This window comes from Sminthopsis crassicaudata, chromosome 3 (assembly GCF_048593235.1).
Source record: "Sminthopsis crassicaudata isolate SCR6 chromosome 3, ASM4859323v1, whole genome shotgun sequence".
Taxonomy (NCBI): Eukaryota; Metazoa; Chordata; class Mammalia; order Dasyuromorphia; family Dasyuridae; genus Sminthopsis; species Sminthopsis crassicaudata.
Window position 1 is genome coordinate 180,451,617 of NC_133619.1, and position 11,396 is coordinate 180,463,012.

Consider the following 11,396-nt stretch of genomic DNA (forward strand, 5'->3'; position numbering starts at 1 on the left):
TAATGCAATCAAAATAACATTTAATAAAAAGCCAGTGGAAAATAGACCAAAAAATAATTGGAAACTAAATAATCTTATACTAAAGAATGATTGGGTAAAACAGCAAATCATAGACATAATTAATAACTTCACCCAAGAAAATGACAATAATGAGACATCATACCAAAATGTGTGGGATACAGCCAAAGCAGTAATTAGGGGAAGTTTTATATCTCTACAGGCCTACCTGCATAAAACAGAGAAAGAGAGGGCCAACGAATTGGGTTTACAACTAAAATTGCTAGAAAAGGAACAAATTAAAAACCCCCAGACAAACACAAAACTTGAAATTCAAAAAATAAAAGGTGAGATTAATAAAATTGAAAGTAAAAAACTATTGAATTAATTAATAAAACTAAGAGTTGGTTTTATGAAAAAACCAACAAAATAGACAAAACCTTAGTAAACCTGATTAAAAAAAGGAAAGAGAAAAAGCAAATTGATAGTCTTGAAAATGAAAAGGGTGAACTCACAACTAATGAAGAGGAAATTAGAACAATAGTTAGGAGCTACTTTGCTCAATTTTATGCCAATAAATTCAATAACTTAAATGAAATGGAAGAATACCTTCAAAAATATAGCTTGCCCATATTAACGGAGGAACAAGTAAGTAGTCTAAATAGTCCCATCTCAGAAAAAGAAATAGACCAAGATATTAACCAACATCCTAAGAAAAAGTCCCCAGGACCAGATGGATTTACAGGTGAATTCTACCAAACATTTAAAGAACAACTAACTCCAATGCTATGTAAACTATTTGAAAAAATAGGGATTGAAGGAGTCCTACCAAATTCCTTCTATCACACAGACATGGTACTGATACCTAAACCAGGTAGATCGAAAACTGAGAAAGAAAACTATAGACCAATTTCCTTAATGAATATTGATGCTAAAATCTTAAATAAGATATTAGCAAATAGACTTCAGAAAATCATCCCCAGGATAATACACTATGACCAAGTCGGATTTATACCAGGAATGCAGGGCTGGTTTAATATTAGGAAAACTATTAGTATAATTGACCATATTAATAAGCAAATTAATAAAAACCATATGATCATCTCAATAGATGCAGAAAAGGCATTTGATAAAATCCAACATCCATTCCTACTAAAAACGCTTGAGAGTATAGGAATAAATGGACTATTCCTTAAAATAATAAGGAGCATATATTTAAAACCTTCAGTAAACATCATATGTAATGGTGATAGACTAGAACCTTTCCCTGTAAGATCAGGAGTGAAACAAGGTTGCCCACTATCACCATTACTATTCAATATAGTACTAGAAACTCTAGCCTTGGCAATAAGAGCCGAGAAAGAGATCCAAGGAATTAGAGTAGGAAATGAAGAAATCAAATTGTCACTTTTCGCAGATGACATGATGGTATACTTAGAGAACCCCAAAGACTCTGCTAAAAAGCTATTAGAAATAATTCAGAATTTTAGCAAAGTCGCAGGATACAAAATAAATCCACATAAATCCTCAGGATTTTTATACATTACCAACACAATCCATCAGCAAGAGATACAAAGAGAAATTCCATTCAAAATAACAGTCGATAGTATCAAATATTTGGGAATATATCTACCAAAGGAGATTCAGGAATTATATGAGCAAAATTACAAAACACTTGCCACAAAAATAAAGTCAGATTTAAATAATTGGAAAGACATTCAATGTTCTTGGATAGGCCGAGCGAATATAATAAAGATGACAATACTCCCCAAACTAATCTATTTATTTAGTGCTATACCAATCAGACTCCCAAGAAACTATTTTAATGACCTAGAAAAAATAACAACAAAATTCATATGGAAGAATAAAAGGTCGAGAATTGCAAGGGAACTAATGAAAAAAAAGTCAGAGGAAGGTGGTCTAAGTGTACCTGATTTAAAGCTATATTATAAAGCAACTGTCACTAAAACCATTTTGTATTGGCTAAGAAATAGAATAGTTGATCAGTGGCATAGGTTAGGTTCACAGGGCAAGATAGTGAATAAAAATAGCAATCTAATCTTTGACAAACCCAAAGATCCCAATTTTTGGGATAAGAATTCATTATTTGACAAAAACTGCTGGGAAAACTGGAAATTAGTATGGCAGAAACTAGGCATGAACCCACATTTAACACAACATACTAAGATTAGATCAAAATGGGTCCAAGATTTAGGCATAAAGAACGAAATCATAAATAAATTGGAGGAACATGGGATGGTTTATCTCTCAGACTTGTGGAGGAGGAAGGAGTTTGTTTCCAAGGGAGAACTAGAGACCATTATTGATCACAAAATAGAACATTTTGATTACACCAAATTAAAAAGTTTCTGCACAAACAAAACTAATGCAAACAAGATTAGAAGGGAAGTAACAAATTGGGAAAACATTTTTACAGTTAAAGGGTCTGATAAAGGCCTCATCTCCAAAATATACAGAGAATTGACTTTAATTTATAAGAAATCAAGCCATTCTCCAATTGATAAATGGTCAAAGGATATGAGACAATTTTCAGATGATGAAATTAAAACTATTTCCACTCATATGAAAGAGTGTTCCAAATCACTATTGATCAGAGAAATGCAAATTAAGACAACTCTGAGGTATCATTACACACCTGTCAGATTGGCTAAGATGACAGGAACAAATAACGATGAATGTTGGAGGGGCTGTGGGAAAACTGGGACATGATGCATTGTTGGTGGAGTTGTGAAAGAATCCAACCATTCTGGAGAGCAATCTGGAATTATGCCCAAAAAGTTATCAAAATGTGCATACCCTTTGACCCAGCCATACTACTACTGGGCTTATACCCCAAGGAACTACTAGAGAAGGGAAAGGGTCCTGTATGTGCCAAAATGTTTGTGGCAGCCCTTTTCATAGTGGCTAGAAGCTGGAAGATGAATGGATGTCCATCAATTGGAGAATGGTTGGGTAAACTATGGTATATGAATGTTATGGAATATTATTGTTCTATAAGAAATGACCAACAGGAGAAATACAGAGAGGCTTGGAGAGACTTACATCAACTGATGCTGAGTGAAACGAGCAGAACCAGAAGAACATTCTACACTTCAACAATGATACTGTACGAGGATGTATGCTGATGGAAGTGGATTTCTTCAACATAGAGAAGAGCTAATCCAATTCCAATTGATTAATGATGGACAGAACCAGCTACATCCAGAAAAGGAACACTGGGAAATGAATGTAAACTGTTATTTTTACCTTCTGAATCCAATTCTTCCTGTGCAACAAAAAATTCGGTTCTACACACATATATTGTATCTAAATTATACTGTAATATATTTAACATATATAAGACTGCTTGCCATCTGGGGGAGGGGGTTGGGGGAGGAAGGGAAAAAATCTGAATAGAAGTAAGTGCAAGGGATAATGTTGTAAAAAATTACCCATGCATATGTACTGTCAAAAATGTTATAATTATAAAATAAAATTAAAAATTAAAAAAAATTATAATTATAAAATAAAAATAGGAGAAGATATACACCTTATATTTGAATAAAATTAAAGATTTGAAAAAAAAGTTGTACCCTTTATAGGGCTACATCAGCTTATTAAAATGTTACTAGATGGTTTGTCTTAGGAAGCCCTAACCCTGAATGAAAACTCTCAGGTTTCTGTATTGTTGAAGTGAAAAGTCTAGATAGAACCTCCCCCCCAAAAAAATTGCCATGATAAAAGTTTAAACATATAAAGCATAGGCCAAGAGGGTCCCTAATGATTGTTGATACTCTTATCTAGGCATGATTTAATTGTGCCTAATGAAGGAATCCCACAGAGTGAAGAAAACTGAGATTTATAAGCCTTAAAAACTACTGTTTCATCCTTTGTTTAGACAAATCAGGACAGGGCACTGATGAAAGTCTAGGACTCCAGACCATTTTAGTAAGGAAAAAAAGGGTCTGACCTAAATATGCACCAAGGAGCAGCTGCATTTCATCTCAAGAGAAATCTGTCTTAAGAATGACTTAAAGGAAACCTCATTCGTTTGATGTTGGCTCATTTAAAGCAGCATCTATTTGTAGACAGAAGCTATTCCCCAAGTACCCAGATCCCATTGTCCTGCATAATTTTTACAGTTAATCCCAAGGAATTGATCATATTAAATATGTCACATTTGCAGATGTAATGGGCCTTGTGTCATTTTCTCAGTGATGGTATGCTAATGTAGACAACTGGTCAGAAAAAGATTACAAGGGATTCTTTGCTAGTACTGGGTACATTTGGTACCAATTGGCAACTTAATTGCCCATAAGTACTTCTGAGTCACAGTTCCAACAAGGAAAAAAAGCACTTGTGGTTGGTCACTAACTGGAGCCTGATCTCAGTTCCAAGACAAAGGAGTATTACTGCTTGTTCTTGCAAGACATCAAAGGCTCTTTAGATCAGGATAGAAATGACTTTAGTTCTCCCCAATAACACCATCTTGGAAACACTAACAAGTTTAGATCCCAGAAACAGTTCTGAAAAGAGCAGCATCAAAAAAAAAAAAGAAAAGAAAAAAAAAAGAAAGAAAGAAAGAAAGAAATTTGGGGAATATGCTCACTCCAAGATGAGCATAGTATAACTATCACATAGAGTTCAAAGTAAATAAATAAACTCTACAAATTAACAAGCAACAAAAAATAATTTGGCCATAAAAAGCTACTATAATGGTAAAGTGTAAAGTTCAGTCTAGCTTTCTGGAGGTCCTCCGGACAGGCCTTGTCTTTAGGTGGAGAAGTAATGAAAGCAGAAGAGTCACCAGGAGGATGGTCAAAGATGGAATGTCTCTTTTCCAGTCATTCTCAGCCCTTATATACCTTAGTACAATTGCATCATTACAGCATACTGAATATGTCTGAACTAGAGAATTATTACCTCACCATACTAAGTACTAAGTATATATGTGAACTAGAGAGCCATCATCTCATCAATTCCACTGAGTTAACACTTTGTTTCAAGTATACTTCTCCAGAGTTCTGGCCCTCTACAATAAAAAGCACCAAGATATTAATGTGAAAACAGATACAAGCCAGCCTCCAAAAATGTTTTAAGATAAAAAAATTAAAGCTATCTACAACCATGTAAAAAATTCTCTAATTCACTATTGATTAGAGAAATACAAATTAAAAGAACTCTTAGGTAGAAAGTCACAGATTGGCTAAAATGACAGAAGAGATAATGATAAATGTTGGTAGGGGTGTGGGAAAACTGAGACATTAATGCATTGTTCATGGAACTGTGAACCCACCATTCTGGAGACCAATTTGGAACTATATTCAAAGGGCTTTAAAACTGTTCATATCAAGAAAAAAATCTTCATATCCTTTGATCCATCACTGTCTCTACTAGGTCTGTATCCCAAGAAAGTCATGAAAAATGGTAATGTTTGTAGCAGCCTTTTTATAGTTGAAAGAAACTGGAAACTGAGAAGATGCCCATCAGCTGGGGAAAAGTTGAATATAGTTGAATATGGCATATGAAAGTAATGGAATATTATTGTTTTATAAAAAATGATGAGCAAGCTGATTTTAGAAAGGCCTAGAAAGATTTACACGAACTAATGCTGAGCAAAACAAGCAGCAAGATTGTGCAATTATCAAGTAGGACAAACAAGGTTCTTTTCAGCTACTCAGTGATTCAAGGCAATTCCAATAAACTTTAAATAAAAAATTCCATATGCATCCAGAGAGAGAACTCTGAAGACCAACACATACTATGTTCACTTTTTAAATTCTTTTTCTTCTGTTTTATTTTTCTCTTGTGGTTTTCCCCCTTTTGTTCTTATTTTTTTGGTACTAAGACATATAAACAAAAATTTAATGGGAATGTATAAGCAGGAAAAAAAATAAAACTATATGAAAGAGAAACCCCAAAACAACATCAAAAGAACCAAAAAGAGATGACAATGTGAAATATGTCAGTGGAAAAAAACAACTAACCTGAAAAACAGATTAAGAAAAGATAATTTGAGAATTATTGGACTACCTGAAAGCCATGATCAAAAAAAAAAATCTAAACATCAATATTTCAGGAAATTCTCATATTTTAGATCAAAAGGGTAACTGAAAAAAAAATCCATTTATCACCCTCTGAAAGAGATTCCCAAAAGGAAACTCTCAGGAATATTATACATTTTGTTAAAAGATACCATAGATCATATTTTTAAAAAATACAGCAAGTTACTTTAAAAAAGACCTTATATCTCAAATGTAGAAAGAACTGAATCAATTTTATAAAAATCAAAGCTATTCTCCAAAAAGGCAGTTTTCAGAAGAAAAAAAAAAGTTACCTATAGTCATATGAAGAAGGCTCTAAATCACTATTGATTAGAGAAATTCAAATTAAAATAACTATGTTATCACTTCACACCTATCAAAAATGAGAAATGCTTAAAAGGATGAAATAAAATGGCTACATTTTGTGTCATATAATTTGATGGAGTATCATTGCACTATAACAAATGAAAAGGCAAATAGTTTCAGAAAAAACATGGGAAGATCTATATGGAACTGATGCAAAGTGAAATGAGCAGATCAATTACAGTAACAGCAATAATGTAAGACTTCACTGCTCTGATCAATACAATGTCACAAGATAATTCCAAAAGAATCATGATGGGAAAAAAATGCTATCTCCCTCCAGAAGTGCAATGATCAACTCTGTGTGCAAATTAAAGTATAATTTTCTTCATTCTTATTGCTTTTTTGAGATAAGACTACTGTGGAAAAGTTTTGCATGTATAACTGACATCAGTTTGCTTTCCTTTTCAGTGTGTTTGTGAGGGAGAGTAGGGGAGGGCAGAAGAACTCAAAAAATTTTTTTAAAGAACATTACAAATAAATGAATAATATTTTCTTTCAAATTAACAGAAATCTATTTTCTCTTCCTCCCAATAGAAAAACAAATATGTAACAAATATGCATAATTAAGCAGACTCCCTCATTGTGTCCAAATAGTATGTTTCATCTATATCCTGAATTTATCCCCTCTCCGTCAGGAAGTAAATAATGTGTTTTATCATCCGTCTTTTGTTGATCATGACATTGGTCATAGTTCTTTCTGATTTCAAAGCGGATTTGTCTTTATACTGTTATTATTGTATTAATTGTTCCCCAATGCTTTTCATTTCATTCTTCAACAGTTAATGTTGTTCAGTCATTTCAGTCCTATCTGAATTAAAGTATTTTTGGGTTTTTTTTGTTTTTTGTTTTGCAAAGATACAGGAATTTTCCATCTTTTTCTCCAGCTCATTTTACATATGAGGAAACTGAAACAAACAGGATTATATGAATTAACCAGGGTGACCCAGCTAGTAAGTTTTGAGCCCAGATTTGAACTTAGATCCTCCTGACTTCAGTCTCAATGCCACCTAGTTGCCCATACATTTAACTAAAGTTTTAAATTCTCTTTTTAAAAAAAAATATTGATATTGTAGTATAAATTGTCCTCTTGGTTGTGCTCATTTTAGTCTGTATCAGTTCCTAAAGTTTCTCATTTCTCTTGAAAATTATCTATTTTCTCATTTCTTACAACATAATAGTATTGTATCACATTTTTATGCTTCAGTTTCTTCAAATTTTCCATGGTTTATGGTCATCCCCTTAGTTTCCAGGTTAAATTGCCATCAGCAAAAGAACTACAATAAATATGTTTTAACATATAAGACCTTTTTGTCTTTTTAAAAATCTTTGGGCATTGGCCTATAAGTAGTCTATCTGGGTCAAAGAACATGCACAGTTTAGGGACCTTGTTGTATAATTGTTGCATAACTTGTATAATTTCAAATTATTTTCCAGAATTGTTATACCCATGCCAGAACTAATTAGCAGTAATTTTATCTTCTTATTATATCACATCCCCTCCAACACATATCATTGTCTTTGTTTTTGCATCTTTGCCAATTTGCGAATGAAAGCCTCAGAACTGATCAGAAATGTTCATTTCTGTTGTTATTAGTGATTTGGAAGAGAAGGTTGATTTTTATTTTTTTGGAGGGAAGTTGACATTTGTTATAGATAGTATGGTTTTCTCTTGAAACCATCCTCTTATGCCATTTACCAATTATGCCAACTGGGGAGTAGCTCTAATTCCTATAAGTTTTGGTCAGTTCCTTATACACCTTGGCAAAGAAACTTTCTGTGAAAATTTTTTCCTGTTTATTGTTTCCCTTTTTAATCTTAGCTTTATTGGAATTGTAAAAAAAAAACAATTTTATATAATAATAATTTTTCTTACATTATTCACTCTATTTCTTGTTTGGTTATAAACTTTCCTTTTGCTCACATATTTGGTTATAAACTTTCCTTTTACTCACATATACAATTGGTAACTGTTTTTATTAAAGCTGTTTATTTTCATAATAATTTTCAACATTCACTTTTACGAAACCTTGTATTCCAAATTTTTTTTCTTTCCCTTCTCCCCACCCCCTCTTCTAATCCAATATGTTAAACATGTACAATTCTTCTATACATATTTCCACAATTATCATGGTGCTTAAGGAAAATCAGATTTTACTATTTTGAAACCTTGGGCAAGTCACCACTTTTCTGGGCCTTTGTTTTCTCACCTGTAAAATGATGGCTTGGGCAGATTATCTCTGAAGTTCTTTCTAACTTTAAATCTGTAATCCTATAGTCTTCTGTAGTACAGATAAGAGACCTTACAAAAGAAATATTATGATTCTTTGGTCTTCATTCAATCTGTCAGAGTACCAGAAACATACTCACCAGTCTAGTAATATTTTTCCCATAATTCATAATGAAATAAATCCTTCCTTCATCTTACTATCCCGATAATGGTCAACATACATACCTTCACTAAATCTTTCAATTACCTCTCATCATTCTGATAATACAATCCAATGCAATAAACATATATTAAGTGCCTACTATGGGCCCAGTACTGAGCTACACAAAAGGGCCATAATTAATTAAAAGAAAAATATTCCCTGCCTTCAAGGAGCTCACAAGCAATTAATGATGGGGGGCTGGGGGTAGAGAGAGACAACATACCTAAAGGATGTGAGAATGGGGGGAAACAGGAGCTATCTAGAGGAGCATCTTGATCTGTGTAGTTGAAACCAGACAAAGCAGCAGACGCAGAGCGGAGAGAGCTGAGCAATCACATTTCAGCCTTCTATAAAGAAAGACATTGGGAGGAATTTGGTCTCAGTCAGAGTAGAGAGGAGGCTGAGGGAGATGGTGTTAATCAAGGTTTGAGTTTGCTGTGTGGTGAGAAGATTAGAGGTGGTGAGCATAACCTGAGAGGGAATGCATACGTGGATGTAGAGAAGCAGCATAAGTCTTAGATATCACTCTACTACTACTCTCTCCAAAATTACCAATTATGTGTTACATTTGGGATTAAGTGACCTCTTCCAATCATACTGATTACTGTACTGATTACTGTATTCTTTGTTCTTAACCTGGAGCTCATTTCATTTCAAGTCCCCTTTATTTTCCCTTCTCAAACTTCCCTAGTATTTTCACGTGCAACACAATTCTTAAATACCTCATTCACATATGCCATCTGTTGTTAATCCTTGTTATCTCCATTTTCACAATATCTATCACCTATCTCCCCTTCATCCATTCACATAACCATCACTCTGGTCCAAACATTCATCACATATTACTTAGACTATTTCAACAGACTTTTAACTGATCTTCCTCCCTCAAAACTCTCCTCTCCAATCCATCATTCATTCAACTGTTAAGTAATTTTCCTAGTGTTACTCCTCTCCACCTACACTAAATAAACTTTACTGATTCCCTATTGCCTCCAGAATTTTGTTAAGGTCCTTCTTTGCTATGTAAGGCTTTTTAAAATATGACTTCTACTTTCCAGTCTTTTTAAGTTTTTCATTGTTCTATGGTTACCACAATCCACTGATGCTGGCCTATTTATTATTCCTTTCTTACCAAACTCTATCTTCCACCTCAGTAACTTTACCTGGAATTCTATCCTTCTTTACTTCTGCCTTTTTATTTCCCAGATTATTCATTATGCTACCTAGTTGCCTCCTCTGAGACAACTCCCCATTTATTCTGGATGTATCTTGTTTTGTACCTACCTATTTATTTACACAATCTCCCCATTAGAATATAAATTTCTTGCAGGAAGGGACTGTTTTATCTTCCTTTGCATTCCCAGCATTTAGTACACCATCTGGCACATAGTAAGCACTTAATAATATCTCTATTTAGCTGCTTTACCTTCATGAACATGCTAAATCTTATTTTAAGTAGATTCCGAGGCCCAAACATGCGGTCAATATCGCCAGCATCTGGTCACATCTGGTTCAGTATCTCCTCTGCTTCAGCAGTGGCTTATAGGATGCCTGAAAAGGTAAAATGTTACAGCATAAGTGAAAGATATGTGTCCAATTGATCTACTGGAATAACCATCCACAAACTAAAATTTTTTGGGGGGTGGGGGAAGAGGGGAGGATAGAGAAGTCAAGAATTTCCCAAGCCAGAGAGAAAGCAACCATTTTAGCTTCTATAATCTTGAAGGATAAAATATAATAATTTAATACTGATGTGAAGGCAGTCTCAATCTTTGATAGTAGCCCTTGGTATGATGCTGATGAGGGCCAGAAAGGATCTCTCTATCCAGTAATTTATTTACTGATTTACCTAACCCTCCATTGACTCATTCATTATCAATGTATAATTTAATCCAACTATTCTCTTTTGCCTATAAATCTCTTTTTTACCTATAAATATCTTTTCTACTTCTAAGTCACTTTTTTTTACCTTTATGTATGTTTTCTACTTATATATCACTTTTTTCCTATAAATCTCTTTTCTATCTATAAATTGCTTTTCTTCCTGTAAATCTCTTTTCTAACTATAAATCGTTTTTCTTCCTATAAATACCTTTTCTTCCTATAAACTTCTCGACTGTAAATCTATCTTTTCACTTATCTATGCATCATCTATTTAACTATGCATCAAGTGTATCTATTTGATCTATTTGTTTATCTTATCTATCCCATCTATCTATCACCAGTTATCTATGTATCTTGTCTATTAGTCTATTTGTCCACTCATCCATTCTTCTATACACACTTCCTTCAGCCTTTGCTGTCAGGATCCACCTGGGTTGTTGTGAAGAGAACATCACTTTAAGTCAGAAAACCTTGGGTGTTCTCAGGCGTGTCACAATGGGCATGACACAATGAGGTCTCCATGGAGAAGGTAAGCAAAGCAAATGCTCATCAGATGAGGATAGTGCTCAGCCTGTATGTGGAGATTTTTCTTTTAAAAAATTGTTTTAGGAAAGCTTTTTATTTACAAAACATATGAAGGGGTAAGTTTTTAACACTGACCCTTGCAAAACCTTCT

At 33.7% G+C, this 11,396-nt stretch overlaps 1 long non-coding RNA gene across 1 annotated transcript in view; it reads right to left on the reverse strand.

Annotated features, from left to right (window-relative positions):
- The window catches only part of LOC141560895 (uncharacterized), a 29,271-nt gene extending 18,097 nt beyond the window's left edge, over positions 1–11,174 (reverse strand). Inside the window, exons 1-2 of the long non-coding RNA XR_012487877.1 lie at positions 11,121–11,174; positions 10,263–10,387 (exon numbers count right to left, since the gene is read on the reverse strand). This is a non-coding gene — a long non-coding RNA (uncharacterized LOC141560895). The remainder of the gene's footprint in view (positions 1–10,262; positions 10,388–11,120) is intronic.
- Between the last annotated feature and the right edge of the window lie 222 nt (positions 11,175–11,396).